Here is a 20,787-nt window from a genome sequence, read left to right as displayed (position 1 = left end):
ATAGAGAAGTGATGTACAGTGAAATAGAGTGTTGTACATTGGAATGGACAGGCATAGAGTGGAGTATAGAGTTGTACAGTGGAGTGTACGGAGAAAGAGTGGAGTAGAATGTTGTAGAGTGCCATGAAGTTGGTAGACTGTTAAAGAGCCAAGTTATGTAGAGTGGAGGAGAGTGTCATACACTAGAGCGGCATAGAGTGGAGTGGCGTACAATGTAGTGGCGTAGAGTGGATTATCGTAAAGTGGAGTAGCATACAGTGGAATAGCGTTCAGTGCAATACTGTACACTGAGTGTAGAGTGGAGTGGCATAGAGTGAAATAGCGTAGAATGGAGTACAGTGCAGTAGCATAGAGTAGGGTGGCACACATTGAATTGGCGTAGCCTAGAGCTGAGGAACAGTTAGAAACTGGAGTAATGTCTCATACAGTAGAGTGGAGTGCTGTGTTGTACACTGTTGGAAACTTGCACAGTGTTGTACCATAGAGTGTACGGGCATAGAGTTGAGTGCACATTTGGACAGTGGAGTGTATGGGAATAGAGTGGAGTAGAGCCTAGTAGAGTGGCACATAGTATAGAAGAGTTTTGTAGAGTGGAGTTGCGTAGAGTGGAGTAGCGTACAGCGGAGTTGCGTAGAGTGGCGTAGCGTACAGCAGAGTGGTCTTAAGTGGAATAGCGTAGCGTAGACTGGAGTGAAATACAGTGGAGTGGCGGAAAGTGCAATAGCATACAGTGGCTTATAGTGGAGTGTAGTAAAGAGTAATAGTCAAGTAACGTACAGTGATGTGGCATACAATGAAGTGGTTTAGACTGGACTGATGTATTGTGGGGTGGGGTAGAGTGTCATACCATTCAAAGGAGTGGGGTACAGTGGAATACCATACAGTAGAGGGGAAAAGAATGAAGTTGCATATGGAGTAATAGCGTAGAATGGACAGGTGCACAGTGGAGTAACAGAGTGGTATAACATACAGTGGCATGGAGCGGAGTGTATTACAGAGGAGGAGCATAGAGTAGAATAGTGCCACATGGAATAGGGTAGAGTAGACTGCTTAGAGTGGAGTGGCATAGAGTGGAGTGGGGTAGAGGGGAGTGGGGTAGAGAGAAGTGGCGCAGAGTAGAGTGGTGTAGAGTGGAGTAGCATCCAATGGACTTGCGTAGAATGGAGTGGCACAGAGTGGAGTAGTGTACACTTAAGTGGCAAAGAGTGGAGTAGTGTATGGTGCAGTGGCATACGGTGGAATAGCATGGAGTGATATACAGTAGAGTGGCCTAGAATGGGATAGTGTACAGTGGAGTAGCGTACAGTGAAGTGGTGTAAACTGGAGCAGCGTACACCGGCATGGGGTACAGTGTATTAGCATACAATGGAGTGGCGTCCAATGGAATAGCATATAATGGAGTGGGGTAGAGTGGAGTGGCAAACACTGGAGTGGTGTAGAGTAGCATACATTGGAGTGGCAGAGTGGAGATGTGTACAGTGTAATAGCAGATAGTGGTCGGGCATAGAGCGGAGTGTTGCACACTGGCGTGGCAAAGAATGTAACAGTGTATAGTGAAGTAGTGTAAAGAGGAGTGGCGTATAATGGGACATTGTACACTGGAATGGCGTATAGTGGTCTGGGATAGAGTGTAATAGCACACAGTGAAGTGGTACCCAATCGAATAGCGTAGAATGAAGTGTTATAGAGTGGAGTGCCATAAATCGAATAGCGTAGAATGAAGTGGTATAGAGTGGAGTGCCATACACTGGAGTCGTGTAGAGTGGAGTAGCTATGAGTGGCATACACTGGAACAGCATAGAGTGGAAATTCATAGAGTGGAATAGCATACACTGGAGTGGCGTACACTGAAGAGGCGTAGAGTGGGGTTGCATAGAGTGTAATAGCATAGAGTGGAATTGTGTACAGTGTAATAGCATAGAGTGGAGTGGCACAGAGCAGACTGTTGTACAGTGGAGTGGAGTAAAATGTAATAGTGTGTAGTGCAGTAGCTTACAGTGGAGTGTCGTTTAATGGAGTGGTGTGGACTGAAGTGGTGTACAGTAGTGTGGGGTACAGTATAAAAGTATACAGTGGACTGGCATACATTGGAGTGTGCTCCAATTAAACAGCATAGAATAAAATGACATAGAGTGGAGTGCCATTCACTGGAGTGGAGTAGTGTTCAGTGGCGTGGCATACAATGGAGTGCTGTAGAGAGGAGTGGTATACAGTGGACTAGAGGAGAGTGGAATACAGTAGAGTGGCATATAGAATAATGGCCTAGAGTGGAATAGCTTATAGCGGAGTAGCGTCCACTGTTGTTTCAAACAGTGGTGTTGCATACAGTGTAATAGCATAGAGTGGAGTGGCAGAGACTTGAGCCTTGTATGGTGGAGACACATAGGTGGTCATTACAACCCTGGCGGAGGGTGTTAAAGTGGCGGTAAGACCGCCAACAGGCTGGCGGTAAACATTTTGCAATTACAACCGTGGCGGAAACCGCCAACATAGACAGCCACTTGAACACTCCGACCGCCACAGCGGTACAAACAAACAGCGCGACGGTCACCGCCAACAGACAGGCGGGAGACAATGTACCGCCCACACTATTATGACAGGCCAATCCGCCACCTTTTCCGGGGTGGATTCACCGCAGATAAAAACACAGCGGAAACAGGAATTTCGAAGGGAAAACGCTCACCTCTACACACCCCACGAGGAACGAGGACACCATGGACCCGGAACTCCAAATTCTACCTGCGATAGTCTTCCTTCTTCTCTACCAGGAGCAAGAACGCCGGCGGCGAAGACCACTGTGAGTACTGCACCAACGACACGGTGGAGGGGGGAGGGAAAAAACAGGGACACACACACACAACACCCACACCCTCACCCACTACAACACACACACTAATACATATTGATACATCACAGTTACACCCCCCCAACCCCTCCGGAAGAATGCACAGACAATAGAAAATGAGTGTAACCATTGTAATATATTAAAATCAAGTAGGCAAAAATATATATATACACCATTTACAAAATATATACCAAGCATAGTAGTCCAGGTAGTGCTCCAATTAAGTCTGTGGAACACTGGGCCCACACGGTATGGGCGAGGCCCACACAAGATCCCCAACCATGATGAAGAGAACACTGCAGGGGCATCTGAGAGCATCTAAACAGGCACCTCAGGGGGAGGGAAAGGGGGGGCACCTCAGCTGCTTGAGTGCACAACGCCAAATCCACGAGGGGGCCACATGCCCACTGTTACATCCTGGGGAGTGCAAAGCCACAGTCTCGCAAGTCTCTACAGTGGGTGGTCTGCCCACTGTTCAATCCTGGGGAGTGCAATGCCACAGTCTCTCAAGTCTCTACAGTGGGTGGCTTGCCCACTGCTTTCTCCTGGGGAGTGCAATGCCACAGTCTCTCAAGTCTCTACAGTGGGTGGCTTGCCCACTGCTTTCTCCTGGGGAGTGCAAAGCCACAGTCTCTCAAGTCTCTACAGTGGGTGGTCTGCCCACTGTTCAATCCTGGGGAGTGCAAAGCCACAGTCTCTCAAGTCTCTACAGTGGGTGGTCTGCCCACTGTTCAATCCTGGGGAGTGCAAAGCCACAGTCTCTCAAGTCTCTACAGTGGGTGGCTTGCCCGCTGCTTTATCCTGGGGAGTGCAAAGCCACAGTCTCTCAAGTCTCTACAGTGGGTGGTCTGCCCACTGTTCAATCCTGGGGAGTGCAAAGCCATAGTCTCTCAAGTCTCTACAGTGGGTGGCGTGCCCACTGTTCAATCCTGGGGAGTGCAAACCCACAGTCTCTCAAGTCTCTACAGTGGGTGGCTTGCCCACTGCTTTATCCTGGGGAGTGCAAAGCCACAGTCTCTCAAGTCTCTACAGTGGGTGGTCTGCCCACTGTTCAATCCTGGGAAGTGCAAAGCCACAGTCTGTCAAGTCTCTACAGAGGGTAGCTTGCCCACTGTTCAATCCTGGGGAGTGCAAAGCCACAGTCTCTCAAGTGGATAACCGTCTCCACTGGTTCTGGAGGGGGGCTTGTGTCCAGAGTGCTTCATCCTGCTAAGGACAGTGGTAGTGGATGGATTTCTCCACTGGTTCTGGAGGGGGCCTTGTGCCCAGAGTGCTTCATCCTGTTAAGGACAGAGGTAGTGGATGGATCTCTCCACTGGTTCTGTAGGGGGCCTTGTGCCCAGAGTGCTTCATCCGGGTAAGGACAGAGGTAGTGGATGGATCTCTCCACTGGTTCTGGAGGGGGCCTTGTGCCCAGAGTGCTTCATCCTACTAAGGACAGAGGTAGTGGATGGATCTCTCCACTGGTTCTGAAGGGGGCATTGTGCCCAGAGTGCTTCATCCTGCTAAGGAAAGAGGTAGTGGGTGTATCTCTCCACTCGTTCTGGAGGGGGCATGGTGCCCAGAGTGCTTCATTCTACCCGTGACGGACTCAGTAGCGTCAGTGCCCTTGGCGCTCATGGGCCAGCCGTGCTTGAGGCGGCGGTGCCCTGTTCAGCGGTGCTTGAGGCGGCGGTGCCCTGTTCAGCGGTGCTTGAGGCGGCGGTGCCCTGTTCAGCGGTGCTTGAGACGGCGGTGCCCTGTTCAGCGGTGCTTGAGGCGGCGGTGCCCTGTTCAGCGGTGCTTGAGGCGGCGGAGCCCTGTTCAGCGGTGCTTGAGACGGCGGTGCCCTGTTCATCAGTGATTGTGACGGCGGTGCCCTGTTCAGCGGTGCTTGAGGCGGCGGTGCCCTGTTCAGTGGTGCCTGAGACGGCGGTCTCCATTGCAGGGACTCAGCTGCTGGCGGTCCTTCATGGCCCAGCGGGGCTTGTGCTGGCGGTCCTTCATGGCCCAGCAGGGCTTGTGCTGGCGGTCCTTCTGTTCAGCGGTGCTTGAGACGGCGGTGCCCTGTTCAGCGGTGCTTGAGACGGTGGTGTCCTGTTCAGCGGTACTTGAGGCGGCGGTGCCCTGTTCAGCGGTGCTTGAGGCGGCGGTGCCTTGTTCAGCGGTGCCTGAGACGGCAGTCTCCATTGCAGGGACTCAGCTGCTGGCGGTCCTTCATGGCCCAGCGGGGCTTGTGCTGGCGGTCCTTCATGGCCCTGCGGAGCTTGTGCTGGCGGTCCTTCATGGCCCAGCGGGGCTTGTGCTGGCAGTCCTTCATTGTCCAGTGGGGCTTATCCTTCATGGCCCAGCAGGGCTTTTGCTGGCGGTACTTCATGGCCCAGCGGGGCTTTTGCTGGCGGTCCTTCATGGCCCAGCAGTGCTTTTGCTGGCGGTCCTTCATGGTCCAGCGGGGCTTTTGCTGGCGGTGGCCTCCTGGGCAGCTGGGCTTGTGCTGGCAGTGGCCTCCTGGGCAGCTGGGCTTGTGCTGGCGGTGGCCTCCTGGGCAGCTGGGATGGTGATGGCGGTGGCCTCCTGGGCAGCTGGGCTTGTGCTGGCGGTGGCCTCCTGGGCAGCGGGGATGATGGCGGTGGTCTCCTGGGCAGCGGGGATGATGCTGGCGGTGGTCTCCTGGGCAGCGGGGATGATGGCGGTGGCCTCCTGGGCAGCGGGGATGATGCTGGCGGTGGCCTCCTGGGTAGCGGGGATGATGGCGGTGGCCTCCTGAGCAGCGGGGATGATGGCGGTCTTCTCCGCCGTGCTGCTCTTCCCAGACTTGCCGGGTTTCTTGTGGCCCTTCCCCACCTTGGAAGGTGTCACAGCTGACTCCACACTCCCACCGGGACCCCTGGGAGCGGCTTTGGTGGCTGGAGTCTTCCCCCTCTCCCGCCGGGCACTGGCCAACTTCTGATGCTTCACAGGTGGGGGACTGTCTGTGCTGTGGCTCCGTGCCACACTGGCTGCCCTGGTGGCCGGTGCACTCCAGATTCCGGTGACTACAGGCACCACTGGTCCCGGAGATGTTGTGGCTGAAGTGCTAGTTCGGGACCTATGACACAGACGGGGTGGGGGAGGTGTGGGAAAGAGGTCAAGGTTGGACAGGAAACGTTTTTTTGACACACTGGGACGGGTAGCTGGAGGGGGTTTGGGAGTGGAGGAAGAGGTTGTGGTTGTAGGAGGTGTTTGTTTGCTGACTTTGGGTGAAGGTGCATGCGCTGGAGGCTGTCGTGAGGTGGATGGCTGTTGGGTGGGTGTGTTCTTGCGTTTGTGTATCTTCGGAGGGGGCGTCACAGACACACTGGGAGAGGACACAGGGGACGTGTGAATGGTAGTGAGGGTGGTGACTGCACGTGAGCGGGGTGTGGTGGTGGGTGTACTGGAGAGGGACGTAGTGGCTGTAGAGGTAGTGCATGCAGGTGTGAGTGTAGACGAGACAGGGAGGGAGGAGGGAGACGAGGAGGAGGGGGACACAGTGGAGGCAGTGGATGTTGGTGTGTCTGCATGTGTGTGATGCTTGTGTGAGTGTCTGTGGGATGCGTGGTGCTTATGTTTGCCTGAGCTTTCCTTGTGTGTTGACATGTGTGCATGCTGGTCTGTAGGTGTGCTTGGGATAGGCTGAGGTACAGGGGATTGGGTCGGGGTGGAGGAAGTTGGAGGGGGGAGGCTAGACACAGGGACAATGGCTGCCATCGGTGCTGAGACCAGAGTCTGAAAAGCTCGCTGAAGGGCCGCCTGACCAGAATGAATGCCCTCCAGGAATGCATTGGTTTGTTGCAACTGCCTTTCTACACCCTGGATGCCATTCAAAATGGTAGACTGCCCAACGTGAGGGACCTGAGGAGGTCAATGGCCTCCTCACTGAGGGCAGCAGGGGTGACTGGGGCAGGGCCTGAGGTGCCTGGGGCGAAGGTGATGCCCACCCTCCCGTGTGAGCGGGCACGGGGCGAAGGCTGAGGGGCTGCTGGGAGGGTGGTGCTGGAAGGGGGGGTGGCGGCTGTACCATCACAGCAGTACACTGTTGGAACAACACCAACATCTGCAATAAGGGAAGGCATAGGTGACAGTCAGGTGGGATGCAAATGTAATGACATGCATTATGGTACAGTCACACAGCACAACACTAAAATGTAGAAATGTTTAGTTCAACAGTCTTACCCGAGTGTAATTGGAAGTACTGCAGGATCATATGTGACCTGTTGTCCACATCCCCCTCCTCTTCCTCCTCCTCACTGTCCTCAGTGTCCACTGCTGCCAGAGCTGCATTGTCAACTCCCTCCTCCTGCAGATAGGGCACATGCCGTCTGAAGGCCAAATTGTGCAACATGCAGCACACAACAACAATTCTGCAGACCTTCTCAGGGGAGTAGCACAGGGATCCACCTGTCGGATGGAGGCACCTGAACCTAGCCTTCAGGAGCCCGAAGGTCCTTTCGACAATCCTCCTGGTACGCCCGTGAGCATCATTGTACCTATTCTCAGCCCCTGTTCTCGGATTCCTAACAGGGGTCAGGAGCCAGGACAGGATTGGGTGGCCAGAACCACCTGCAAGAAGTAAGGGATATACATTAGAACTGCACAATGGCATGGGCTATGACTCCTGAAGGCATACACAGACATACATTGGATGGGGACTCAGGCTCACCTATTAGCCACACTCTGTGCCTCTGTAGGTATGCCATCAGCTGAGGGACACTGCTATTCCTCAGGGCAAAGGCATCATCCACTGACCCTGGATACTTGGCAGTGACGTGGGAGCTGTGCTGGTCTGCAAGGCACACCATTGAGACATTGAGTGAGTGGAAACTCTTCCGATTCCTGTACACTTGTTCATTGGCCTGGGGGGTATTAAGGCAATAAGGGTCCCGTCAATGGCCTCAATTACATGTGGTGTATGTCTGATTGCATAGAATTCAGCCTTCAAAGTGGGTAGATCATCTACCTGGGGGAATGCGATGTAGCTGCACATGTGTTTGAGCAAGGCTGCCAAAACCCTTGAAGCACAACAGAGAATAGTGGCTGTGACATACTTACAGCCAAGTCCACTGTCACCTGGAAAAAGCCAGTTACCATCAAATGGAGCACTGAGAGTACCTGCACAAGAGAGGGTATTACTGTGGTGCAAAGGATAGCAGGTAGCAGATCGGGCTCCAATTGTGCCACAGCTCTGTGACTGTGGCCCTGTCCAGACAATAGGTGAGTATGATGTGCCTGTCCTCCAGTGTACCCAAGTCCAAAAGGGGTCTCTACACGGGTGCTTGCCTCCTCCTCCAATTCCTCCAAAAGTAAGAAGGGACTGACTACAGGAACCATGAAAACACTACAGCACTGTACAAAGAGCATGCTTGTATGTTGGACACTTGAATTGTTTAGGTGAGGACATTCGACTACAATGGCACACTTCTCAATCTGTACATGTGTACCAGCATTAGAAAATGGCACCCGTCTGTCCTGTATTAAGGGACAGGTGGAAGTGACCTAACTCTGCTGGCGATCGCGTCATGGTGGGAGGCGGTCTGCACCGCAATGCAATTCCTCATTGGCTAACATAGCCCTCTATGGAGTATGGGAACCAATGATGATCAATGCCAGCGGTGACGGAGTTCACCGCCGCGGACGTGGCGTCATTTTCTTTCTACCACTTCACTTGATTCCTGACTTTGCAACGGATGACATATCCACTGTGTGTGCTGCTGTGACCTGTGTCTGGAACCTGCCATGGCTCGTGTAACAGGGAAAAGGGCCACAGCCTTCACGTCAGAGAAGTTGGAGAGGCTCGTGGATGGGGCCCTAGACCTGTATGGGCAGTTGTATGGGCCTCCGGACCATCAGGTGAGCACCCCGTGGGTATGATGCATGCGAGTAGTGTGTCATATGGGTGGGGGGGGGGGGTGAGATGGCTGGTGGCAGAGCTATTGCAGGGATGCAGGTCATGTCTGTGCCTGATGAGGGGATAATGCATTTTGTAGGCCATATGTGTGACAGGCTGGATTGTCTGGTTAACGTTGTCCCACTATTTGTGTTTCCTCAGCAGGTCAGTGCCCATCAGAAAAAGGGGTTGTGGCGTGCCATCGCCAAGGACATGCGGACCCTAGGGGTCTATAGCAGGCCGAGCACCCACTGCAGAAAACGGTGGGAAGACCTGAGACGCTGGGCCCAGAAGAACGAGGGAGGGGTGGCGGTCGGAACCTGACCCCCCTGATGGCCCGCATAATAGCAGTGGCCTACTCAGAACTGGATGGGCGCATGAGGGCCTCACAGCAGCCACAAGGAGATATGTACAGTGTGTTTGACATCCGTCTCTGTTGCCTGGCATGGGATTTGGGTCAGTGGATGCCCCAATATGCCAGGTTAGACATTGCTGCGTGATCCAGCTAAGGTTAATAGGGTGAAATGCATGTTTTTGATAGCTAGGTAGCTGGCTTCCCATGTCAGACAGGGCTTAGCTGGTCCCAGTTGGTGTGCAGTTGGCAGTGTTAGGCTCCTACCTGCTGTGGTACATAGCCAATGGTATGCCAGTGTGGGCCATTCTGCACATTTTCAGTCTCAGTGTGTAACAGTGATGTGTATGCCATTTGTGCTCTTGGTACTGTGATTGACCCTGTGCTCCCTTTCTCCCCCCCTCTTCTTTTTTCATCCTCTCATGTGTGCATTAGCAGCATCGGGCGAAGGAGCAAGGGCACCGATGAGTGACAGAGCTGCAGCCCACAGGACCCAGGAGGCAGAGTCCACCGACGCAGAGGGGACGAGTGGGATGGAGGGCAGGGGGAGCATCACGGGGAAAACAGGAGATGATACCTCCTACAATGGAAGCTCCCTGGTAGTGGCAGACCCTCCTGGACCATCCCAGCTACAGGTTCTACCACTACCCCCCGTACCGGCATCACCCTCCCAGTAACCCCCCCATGAGTTGCCCGTGCCCGCTCACCCAGGAAGGTGGGCATCTCCTTCACCCCAGGCACCTCGGGCCCTGCCCCAGTCAGCCCTGCTGCCCTCAGTGAGGAGGCTACTGACCTCCTGAGATCCATCTCTGTAGGGCTGTCAACAATAGTGAATGCCATCCAGGGACTGGTATCCCAGATGCAGCAATGCAATGCCTTCCTGGAGGGCATTCACAGTGGCTTGGCAGCCCAACAGAGATCGTTTCAGGCTCTGGCCTCTTCACTGACAGCAGCCAGTGTCCCTGTTTCATCCGTCCCCACTCTAACTACCACTTCATATTCCACATCTCCTCACCCCCAACCCATCCCACGCACACATTCTGACATATATGCACCCAAAACAACACACAAGACTAACACAGACAAACACCGGCAGCACACATCAGTCCACAAGCACTCACACAGCCAACACCCAGATGCACACACATCATCCACTGCCTCCACTGTCTCCTCCTCCTCCCTCACAGTCACATCCTCATTCACACCTGCATGCACTGCATCAACAGTCCCTGAACCTGCCACCTGCATAGCCTTGCCCAGTCACCACAACAGCAGACCCGCAAACATGCACCCCACACCACATGCGCAGTCACCATCACCACCTCATGCAGCACACCCACCTCACTTGAGACACACCACAACATCCATCCACATGTCATGTTTGTCCTCCCCCACCCTGTCTGGGCCCCCCCTCCACAGACACACAAACGTGGTCACTCAGGTCCCCAACATTCATCCACCTCACACATGCACACTGTCAATTCACCTGCACCCAAGTCCAGCACATCTCCTCTTCCACACCCTCTATCTCCACTCCCATCCTCCTCCAGAACCAGTGGGCAAGGACCCCCCTCAAGAACCAGTGGGCAAGGAGCCCCCTCAAGAACCAGTGGGCAAGGAGCCCCTTCCAATGAAATGCCCCCCGAGGTGGCTGCCCATTTCCAACATGATGCCCCTGAACATTGGAGTTCCGATGTTGTCAGGAGTCAAGTTGGGGCTTGGACTTTGCCCTGTGGGCGTTTGTGATGTTGGACTGGCCTTTGGGCCTGCATGTATGTATATATGCCGTTGGGTATGTTTTTGCACTTTGAATATTCATCCAACAGGAATACAGTGGTTGGAACAGTGTATGTGTCCTGGCTTTCTTTGCTTCAAGGTTCTGTTACTGTTGTTTTACTCTGCAGCTGGTTCTGTGTGTGTGGTGTGTGTGTATGGTGTGTGTTGTGCATGTGTGTGTGTCACTCCCACCTCCTTCCTCCCTTGTGCGCTAGGCAGCTGTACTCACCGTCATCGTCTTTGTCAGCGTTGGTGCTCCTGGATGGCCATGGCATAGTAAAGCATTAGGAAAAATTTGTAGTTCGGGTTCCATGACGGATGCTGACTCCTGTGTGTCCCTGGAGGTGAGTGTCTGCTTTTATATGATGTATTTCCGCCAGGCATTTGGTGCTGTTGCTACCGCCCCGGAAATCCTGGCGGTGTGCTGTGTCATAATATGGTGGGCGGATCCTTGCCTTCCGCCTGCCTGTAGGTGGCTACCGCCGTGTTCAGTGTTCGTAGCTCCCTGGCGGTTGGTGTGGTTCATAGGCTGTCTATAGGTGGGTTCATGACCATGGTCATTATTTGGGGGTCATTATCGCCAGCCTGTCGGCGGTGATACCGCCACATTAACCTTGGCGGTCAGAAGACTGCCAGGGTAATAATGACCACTTTAATGTCTTATAGGCCATTATGGATCCTTAATACTGAATACAAGATAGTGAGTAAACTCTTAGCTCGTCAATTGCTAGCCACAGCTGCTGCGACTCTTCCAGAATGATCAATGTGTCTTCGCTCCCAAACGTAATATGTCAGAGAATATACGTCGATTGTTTTATGTGATGGATGCCTTACGTGGTAGTTACCCATTCGCTGGATGTCTGGCTCTAGATATCAGCCAAGCGTTCGACACCCTTAGCTGGAATTTCATGCTTGAAGTGCTAGATCGATTTAGTATACCTACCTCCTTTATTACCTGGGTGCAGCTCCTATATGCAAAACCAACAGCTACAGCGAGGACTGCACACTGCATCTCTACCCCATACACTATATCCCGTGGTACATGCCATGGAAGCCCGCTGTCGCCCTTATTGTTTGTGTTAACAATTGAGCCTCTGTTACATTACTGCAAGAGTTCACTGGGCAGGGGAATCCCAATGAATGGTACGGTCCATGCGGTTTCTTTTTATATAGATGACATTATTTTATACCTGAAGGATATGTGTCAGGACTTGGCATATCTGGCTGAAATAATGGCAGACTTTGGCCATTTATCCTAGCTCCACATCAACGCTGATAAATTGTGTGCCTTCGACTTCTCTTCCAATCCACAGCCACCATTTTTGATGTTTGGACCTGCCACAAACATGACAGACCTGCGCACTTTTAAACACTTAGGGCCAGATGTAGCAAACTTAAAAATTGCGACTCGCATTTTGCGAGTTCGTGCGACTCGCAAAATGCGAGTCGCAAAACGAGATGCAGGCAAAAAAACTGTGCCGAAATTGCGACTTGCACCCGGACTCGCAACGCAGTGTGCGAGTCTGCCGATTGCGAGGTCGCTTTTTGCGACTGTGCAAAAAACGAACTCGCAATTAGCGAGTGCTAGTCGCAAATTGCGATTAGCTTGTTAATTGATTACAGGTGCTGCAGAACACTCCAGAAACCACTCCAGAACACTCTGGAAACAGTTCCTGGCACATGATGATGACATCAAAGCCAGGAAGTTTACTAATACACCTGGGAGGAGGGAGGACCACACCCTTTTATAACTGCTGAACTGCACACAGGAGAAACAGCAGCTGCCATGGAAGGAACTCCAAGGAAGAGAAAGCTGAAGTTATCTGAGAGGGAGCTGGAGGTGCTGACAGACGAATGCTGTCAGCACTATGACGATTTGTTTGGGAAATCAGCCCTAAATGTGCCTGAAGCCACCAAGAAACAGCTGTGGCAGGACATCCAGGACAAAATTAATTCCCTGGGGGTGAGCCACAGGAGCATTGATGACATAAAAAAAGGTGGTATGACCTACGCTCCCGGACCAAGGAGAGGGTGGCAGAAAGGCTCCGGGAGATGAGAGGCACAGGAGGGGGACCATCGTCTGTGCCACCACCCACACCCCTGGAAGAAAGGGTGGAGGAAACCCTGGAGCAGGAGGCAGTCTCTGGATTTGGGGACCTGGACACCTCACAGCCCAGCACATCAACCGGTGAGTACCATGTGACATGCCTGTACCCCTATCAATGCCATACCCCCACCCACCATGTACACAGGGGCATGCTCAACCAAGATAGCTCCATTTCAGGGTAGCAAACGCCAGAATGATGCATTATGGGAAATGTAGTCAAGTAGGCAGGTCATAGTCAAATGTTTATTAGGAAGTGTGCAACAGATAGTAGACACTGACAGTCTGTTCCCCATGTCCCACAGGTCTCCAACAAGACACCACCACTACTCCAATCAGCCAGCCCCATGGATACACCTCAGGACCCGCCAGCACTCCCACCTGCACGGCCAACAGCATCCCTGCAGTATCCACACCTGCTGCAACTGTATCCCAAGAGTCTGCGCCAGCAACAGGCAGGAGTGAGACAGTGGAACTCACAGGGCAGCCACCGCTGCGCAGGCGACGTAGGTCCAGGACATCAGGGCTGCAGTCCAGCCAACAACCTCCCAGCACCAGTGAGTCACAGCTGCTGCATGGTCAGCGCCTACAAAATAGAATTTTAGGGAGGATTAGTGGTGTGCTGCACCGCTTCGTGCGCAATAACCAGGCCAGCATGCAGCAACTGAACTCCAGGATGGACATGATATGCACAAACACTGGGGACCTTGCCCTAGCCATGAGGGAACTGGAGGGAGGACTACTGGCCCAGGCCGAGGGTGGGCGGCGCAGGGACCGTCAGCTCCTGCACAGACTAGACAGGATGGCTACATCCATCGGCAGGCTCGCCATGAACACCACAGGCCTGTCGAGGAGGACAGTTGGGCTGCAGGTGGAAATGGGCCATTTCGCTGGGGATGTGGCTAGGGGCCTAGGACGTCTCACCCACATCATTGACTTGATGGAGGCACGGCATCTGTCTAGGGGCACAGGGGAAACACCCCAGGACAGTGAGGAGGGCTCGACAGTGAGCAGTGTCTCTGCCACTGACAGTAGGGTGCTCAGGAGTACCAGGCAGAGCACAGCAGAAGCACCAGGGACCAGCCAGGCTGGCAGGAGGGGCAGAAGGTCATAGACATTACCCTGGTCCTGTAGAAGTGGCACATGACGTCAATGTGCCACATGTCTGGTTTGCATTTTCATGCCCATGGACATTCTTTACTTGTATATAGTTCAATTTCTGCACTAATAAAATAGTTATTTTTGTTCCACTTAACGAATGGTGTTTTTGGTCAATAGGTGAGTATGGTTGGAGTTGACACGTACCTTCCAAAGTATTGGTTTGCGATGTGTTCCCGTCTCAGTCTGCCTTGATTAGCTATACTCCGATCCCCATGATGGCGATGTGGTTGTTCTTGCTCTTCATCATCAGGATCTGGGTCTGCAGGGGTGAGAGGGAGCCCACGTCAGGTGGCTATGTTGTGGAGGATGGCGCATGCGACCGCAATTTTGAATGCTGTAATGGGGGTATACTGGAGGGCACCTCCACTGCGGTGGAGGCATCTGAATCTTGCTTTCAGGAGTCCGAAGGTGCGCTCTATCATGTTCCTGGTCCTCTTATGTGCATTGTTGTATCGCCTCTCACATTCATTGCTGGGTGTTAAAAATGGAGTCAGAATCCATGGCCTTAGGGCATATGCACTGTCACCTGTTGGGCACAAAATGTACACTGTTAGGAAGTCCTGATTGTTGTGCACAGTGACCTGTTTGTATGTCTGCAAGGTGTATGTAGCTCTACCTAGGAGGTATCCGTCTCCAAACTCCCCACGTTCCAGGCGTTGATGTATCCCACTATGCCTAAAAATTTATGAGTCATGGGTACTGCCTTGAAACTTAGCTACAATGTCAGTGATGACATAATGGGCGTCACAAACTACCTGAATATTCAGTGAGTGGGTACACTTTCTGTTGCGGAAAATATGTTCCAGGTTTCCAGGGGGGCATATTTGAATGTGTGTCCCATCTACACATCCTATGACATGGGGAAAGTTGGCAATGCAGTAAAAGTCCAGCTTGGTGCTGTTAATTTCTGCCTCATTCCTTGGTAGGTATATGAAGTGAGACATGTGTGTGACTAAGGCATCTAGGAAGGCCCTGAGGAACCTTGACACTGCACTTTGGGATACCCCACCTGCCACAGCAATGACCCCCTGATAGCTCCCTGAGGCCAAGAGGTGCAGTGAGCATAGCACTTGCACGTGCGTAGGGATGGCGCAGCCACGCAGAGTCTGGTGTTCTAGCTGTGGTTTCAGTAAATCAATTAATTCTAGTATGGCTGCGCTGCTAAGGCGGTATTTATCGTATATCTCCTCCTCAGTTTGCTGGAAAAGAGTCTGCCTTGTTCTATATATCTTCTCCTGTTTGTGGCCCCTCCTCCTCCTCTGCTGTGCGGCGTGGACTCTCCTCCTCACTGCTATCAGGTATATCTCCGCCATCTTGAGTAACCCAGATGCTTTCTGGGTATCCTTTTATGGTTTGGTTATGGTTACCACCTGCTCTGAGTTAGTGGTAAATGGGACATGCAAACTGGGCTTTTTGCGACTAGTCGCAATTTGCGAGTTGCAATTGCATAAGCTTTGCGACTCGCAAATTGCGACTTGCTATTTGTGGGTCGCGAAATGGGGTCGCAACTGTTGCGACTCGCAAACGGCTCCCATCGCTTTTTGCAAGTCGGAAATGGGGTTTTTGAATCCCATTTCCGATTTTGCATTGTCGCAAATAGCGAATCGGCCCATTTGCGACTCGCAATTATTTGCTACATCTGGCCCTTAGGCATCTAAATATATTGCGAGCCACGGGATATAATAGATGGGAACACACTTTAAACAGTTTACAATCTTAAAACCCTATTGGGGTTCTGGAATACACTACCATTGTCAGTTGCCGGAAGACTTGCCCTGAAAAAGATGGTTCTTCTATCCAGGCTACTATACTATTTTGTTAATCTACCGATCATGATCCCTGCCCACTGTGTAAGACTCTGAACACTTTACTGACAGAGTTAGCGTGGGGTCATGCCCGCCGCCGAGTTAGCCTCGCTAAACTGCAACTGCCTGTGCAAGGGGGAGGTATGGGTGCCCCAGACCTTAAAGCATATTGCATTGCTGGTCAGCTGCAATGGCTAGCAAACTGGCTCGCAGGCCATAACCTACACAAAATAGGGTACTCAGAAGCCCATGTTCATAGTGAACAAGTGCATAGATTGTTAGGTCCTCGGGCCACAACGTCCTATGCCCTCCCACTTCCATTGCGTGTCGCTTTACAATACTGGCACCTAGTGAAAAAATATTTGTGTACTCCTGTTCCATACACTTCAAATGCACCACTACGAGGTCTCCTGCTTCCCATATGCACATTAACGTCAAGGCAATTAGAAGTATGGGAACAATCCGAGTCGTTGGCACTCTGAACTTTATTTTCAGATGGGACACTAATGACACACAGATTTTACAGCTACCCATGGTTTACTCAACAACTTATTTTTAACACATGCTAGTATATCACACTATGTCCGTCGCCAATGGGTGCCTGAGGGCAGGAACCACCACACAACTACTTAAACCACTGCACACGATGGACCACAGCTCTCACCTAATTAAGTGGTTATATTGGGGAATTAAAGCTCACTCGGGACCACACCGATACCCCTCCGCGCCAAATGGGAAGAGGATTTGTCTCGTGTTATCTCCGACAAGGACTGGGCATTTCTGTTGCTCAACCCCAAAGCAGTGTCTCGCTATACTCAGTTCAAACGTATTCAGCTCTGCAACTTTCACAGAGCATATCTTACCCCAGGTTGGATAAATACATTATTTCTAGGCGCAGCAGCGTGGTACCCCATTGTAGCAATGCGGAGGCGGATCCGCTTCGTATGCTCTCTGTCCGGCCTTAGCGAACTACAAAGAGGAAATAGCCTTGTCTCTAACAACTCTTACAAGGCAATCACATTAGTGGACTCCTGACTCCTGCACATTGGGTCTTCGCTCTTGGCCCCAAAAGGACAAGGTACTCGCACAATTCACTGATTTAGCATTACTACTGGCCAAACTAGATTTTGGAAATCCCCCGAACCTCCGCAGATAGCGCACTGGAGGAGGAAGTGGCAGGATGGAGACTAGCAGAGAGCAGCGCTTTGCGTAGGAGAGAATACAGAGGGCTGCGCAAGTCACCTTTTGCTATGGAATGGAACCTACTCTTGGAACAATTTAAAAAGCAGACCATCCACAGTAGTGAGGATGAGTGTTAACCCACCCAAGACACAACAGGTACTGTAGACATCATGAAAATATGCTATCCAATAAATTACTATGTGGGAGCCCAAGAGCTGGCAACCTTTTGATTTAGTCTGTATTACTGTTTTCATTGAAGAGGGACACAAGTTGTTATAAGCTGGGTTTTTTTGGGGTGGGGGGGGTAAGGGCTATGGGGATAACACCAAAAATGCTGCCATGCTATCCACTGTAATGATCTTAAAGATTGGTTATAACATAAAGAACATAAGATCCTCTATATATGTAACAGCAACCTAATTTGCTTGTAATGGCTGATACAATGAGAACTGTATTGACATTAAAAATGCAATAAAATGTTTTTAAAAATGCTCGAGTTTCCATTTGGGTGACAGATGCATGAATAGGGGAACTGTAGGGAGGGGGGAAGGAAGGGTATACGGCTTCTATCGGCTGCAGAGCCCGAGTCGGCTGTTGCTGGGGTTTCAGCGTTTTGTAGTTTACTATGTTCGAGGCGCAGGGCCCCATTCCGGTCCCTCTTACACGCTACTCTGGCACCATTGGTTACAATGGTCACAGGCACAGTTGCAGGTCCCACAGGGGAAAACACAATGTCACCTATTGGTTACAATGGTCCCTATTGGTTACAATGGTCACAGGCACAGCTGCAGGTCCCACAGGGGAATACACAATGTCACCTAGTTTGTGATTATATGCGGGATTCTTGGGGAGTGGCTTTGTCGCTGGAAAGTGTGTTTACCGCTCTGCAGCTACTGGGCTCCTGGCTGAGGCTGTGCCGAGGTTCCCGTTACATTGAGGAAGGGGGCTTTAATACGGCGTGGATCCGAAGATGGACACAACACCCGCCACAGGGGTCCTGTGTACCACGTGCCTTCAGTTCTGGGTTGAAGTGCTGGGCTTGGTGGATGCGTTGCGGCTGCAGCATTACACCAAGCAGCAGTACACATATTACTACCACCCCGTGGCACTTAATCCTGCCTGAATTGTTTCCAGCTGCCCTACTCAGATATAAGATATGTTACGCAGTCCTGAATCCTTCCAAAGGTATTTTTAGATAATTCTCCAGTACAGTCGGGGTTGGATGGCAAGGCAAGCGGGACCGGGGAGGTTGAACGCCTGGTCGTTCTTGGATGGCGACTTTGCAAAGAAATTCAGGGAAGCTATCACAGAATACTTCGAACTCAACAAGGGTACTGCTTCCTTCCCCACTGTTCTCTGGTAATCATTTAAAACGGAAGCTGCTTCGATTGGAGGACAAGATTACTGGTCTGAAGCGGCAGGCATAGGTCTCCTCTTCACAGTCTGTGGAGCGCAGTCTTCACCAAGCTCGCTTGGATCTTCAGCACAAGATGGTAGACTCTGCAAAACTAAGTAGGCAAGCTGATATACTGGTTGTTGACACCTGTAGTCTGGTGGCCCAGCTGCATAATCCTGCGGGCGTGACGCTGAGGGGTGCGCACCTTCTGGAGAGGGAATCTGTTTCACACTTTCGGGCCCTGTACGCCCGCTGGGGGCCTCACGCTCAAGAATGGGACAATCCCATCTAGCATGATTTGCCCTTACGAACGCTCCGAGCCTTGGAGAGCGAAGACCTAGATCTCCCACTCACGGTCAAGGAGCTGCAGCAGACGATCTAAACGATGCCATTTGGGGAAGGACCAGGCCCAAATAAGTTACCTCCAGTGCTCCACAAGAAGTATTTCTTATTGAGCCTACATTTTCTGGGGTTGTATGAGGACACTTATACTCGTGGGAGGCTCCTCCAGGACCTCAGGTGAGCGACAATCACAGTCATTTTGAAATCTGACAAACATCCGGCACACTGTGGCTCATATCGCCACATCTATCTCATTAATCTTGAGGTGAAAATTCTGGCTAAAGTTTGGGAGGCACATGCCTCGCTACAGTGATAGGATCAGTAGCACAGGCCAACCAGACCAGCTTAATGCCAGGCACAAGCAGTAGGCATAGCCTTCATCGGCTGCATCTGGCTTGCTCTGACCAATTGTTGGGTGACGCCGCCCTCCTCCTGGCTGACAGAGAATGGGCTTTTGATACGGTACACTGACCTTATCTCCATGGCTGTCCTTCGTAGAATACACACGTTCTGAACAAACGGTGCCCTATCGCAGAAGTTTCCCATATAAAGGGGCACTCGGCAGGGCTGCCCATTCTCCCCCCTGTTGTTCGCTATAGTGATGGAGCCTCTGGCAGAGCTCATCCAGATACCAGAATTTGTGGTTTTGAGTGGTAGGGGGGTGTGGTAAGCGGAGGATCGTGTTTCTCTGTATCCTGATGACAAGCTCCTCTTCCTTCAGGGGCCCGTAGATATTCTCTCATGGCTCACTGAGATCCTGATTATTTACGGGGATGTCTCAGGCATTACAGTTAACTGGGAGAAGTCGACAATGGTGCACATATGGGGAGTGGTAGACCAAGGGGGTAGATGGGATAGTATCTTACCTGTAACTCCAGTTCTCTCGTAGGGGTATTTCCATGATAGTCATAAGCATTGAATAGTTCTGCCTGTCTGCGAGGACCCTGGAGCACTTTTTAAAAATATCTTCTTAAGTGTTAATGTTCGCCTTACTTCAGGAAGGCCTCCAAAGTCACTTAAGAATGTCAATATGCAGCGTAAAGAAAAGGCTACAGAGTCCGAAATTCTTCTTCTTGTCTTCTTTCAAAAAGGACAATACGCTAAGGGACATGCATTCAAATGCATGAAAGAGTTGAAAATGTTCACAGAAAAAATACTTCACAAACCTTTTTGTAATGCAAAACAACGATTCAGGAGTGCAGGGCAGTGTAGCCCAATGGCTGCCATTATAAAGAAAAAGGGGACTGTGTCTTTAAGAACAGACAGACCTCCAGTATCCCATCATGCCTAGAGTGAGGCTGCTACCTCAGTTCTTTTTGTAGGCCATCATCGCTGAAAGTCTTGGTATACCTGATGCGGAGGAGGGAGGGTTGCTTATGACTATCATGGAAATACCCCTACAAGAGAATGAAGTTACAGGTAAGAAACTATTCCTTCTCTCGGAGGGGATTTCCCTGTATAAGCGTTGAATAGACTAGCAAGTCCATTCCAGAAACAGCAGGGCAGTAGATAGAACAATACTGCAATGCGCTATACCGCAAAGAGATTCCTGAGAGAAGCTTGTCCTACTTCAGCATCTGTCCTGCCATCAGAGTCAAGACAGTAATGTTTAGTGAACTTGTGGACAGACTTCCAGGTCGCAGCCCTGCAGATATCTGCCAGGGGAACATTCCTCAACAAAGCAGTTGTGGCAGACTTGCCTCTGGTAGAATGCGCTCTTGGTCTGCCAGCTAGGGTTTTGTTAGCTAGTTGGTAGCAATAAAGAATACAAGAGATTATCCACCTAGAGATTGATTGTTTAGAGGTGGCCTGCCCGGTACAAATCGGCCCATATTTAATAAATAAGTGTTGTGATTTTCTAATTGATTTAGTTTTATCGAAGTAGAATTTTAAAGCCCTCTTTACATCTAGACTAGAGAATAGAGTTCCCTCTTAGCTGG

The sequence above is a fragment of the Pleurodeles waltl genome, chromosome 12 (genome assembly GCF_031143425.1).
Source record: "Pleurodeles waltl isolate 20211129_DDA chromosome 12, aPleWal1.hap1.20221129, whole genome shotgun sequence".
In the NCBI taxonomy this organism is placed as follows: Eukaryota; Metazoa; Chordata; class Amphibia; order Caudata; family Salamandridae; genus Pleurodeles; species Pleurodeles waltl.
This window is presented reverse-complemented; position numbering follows the sequence as displayed.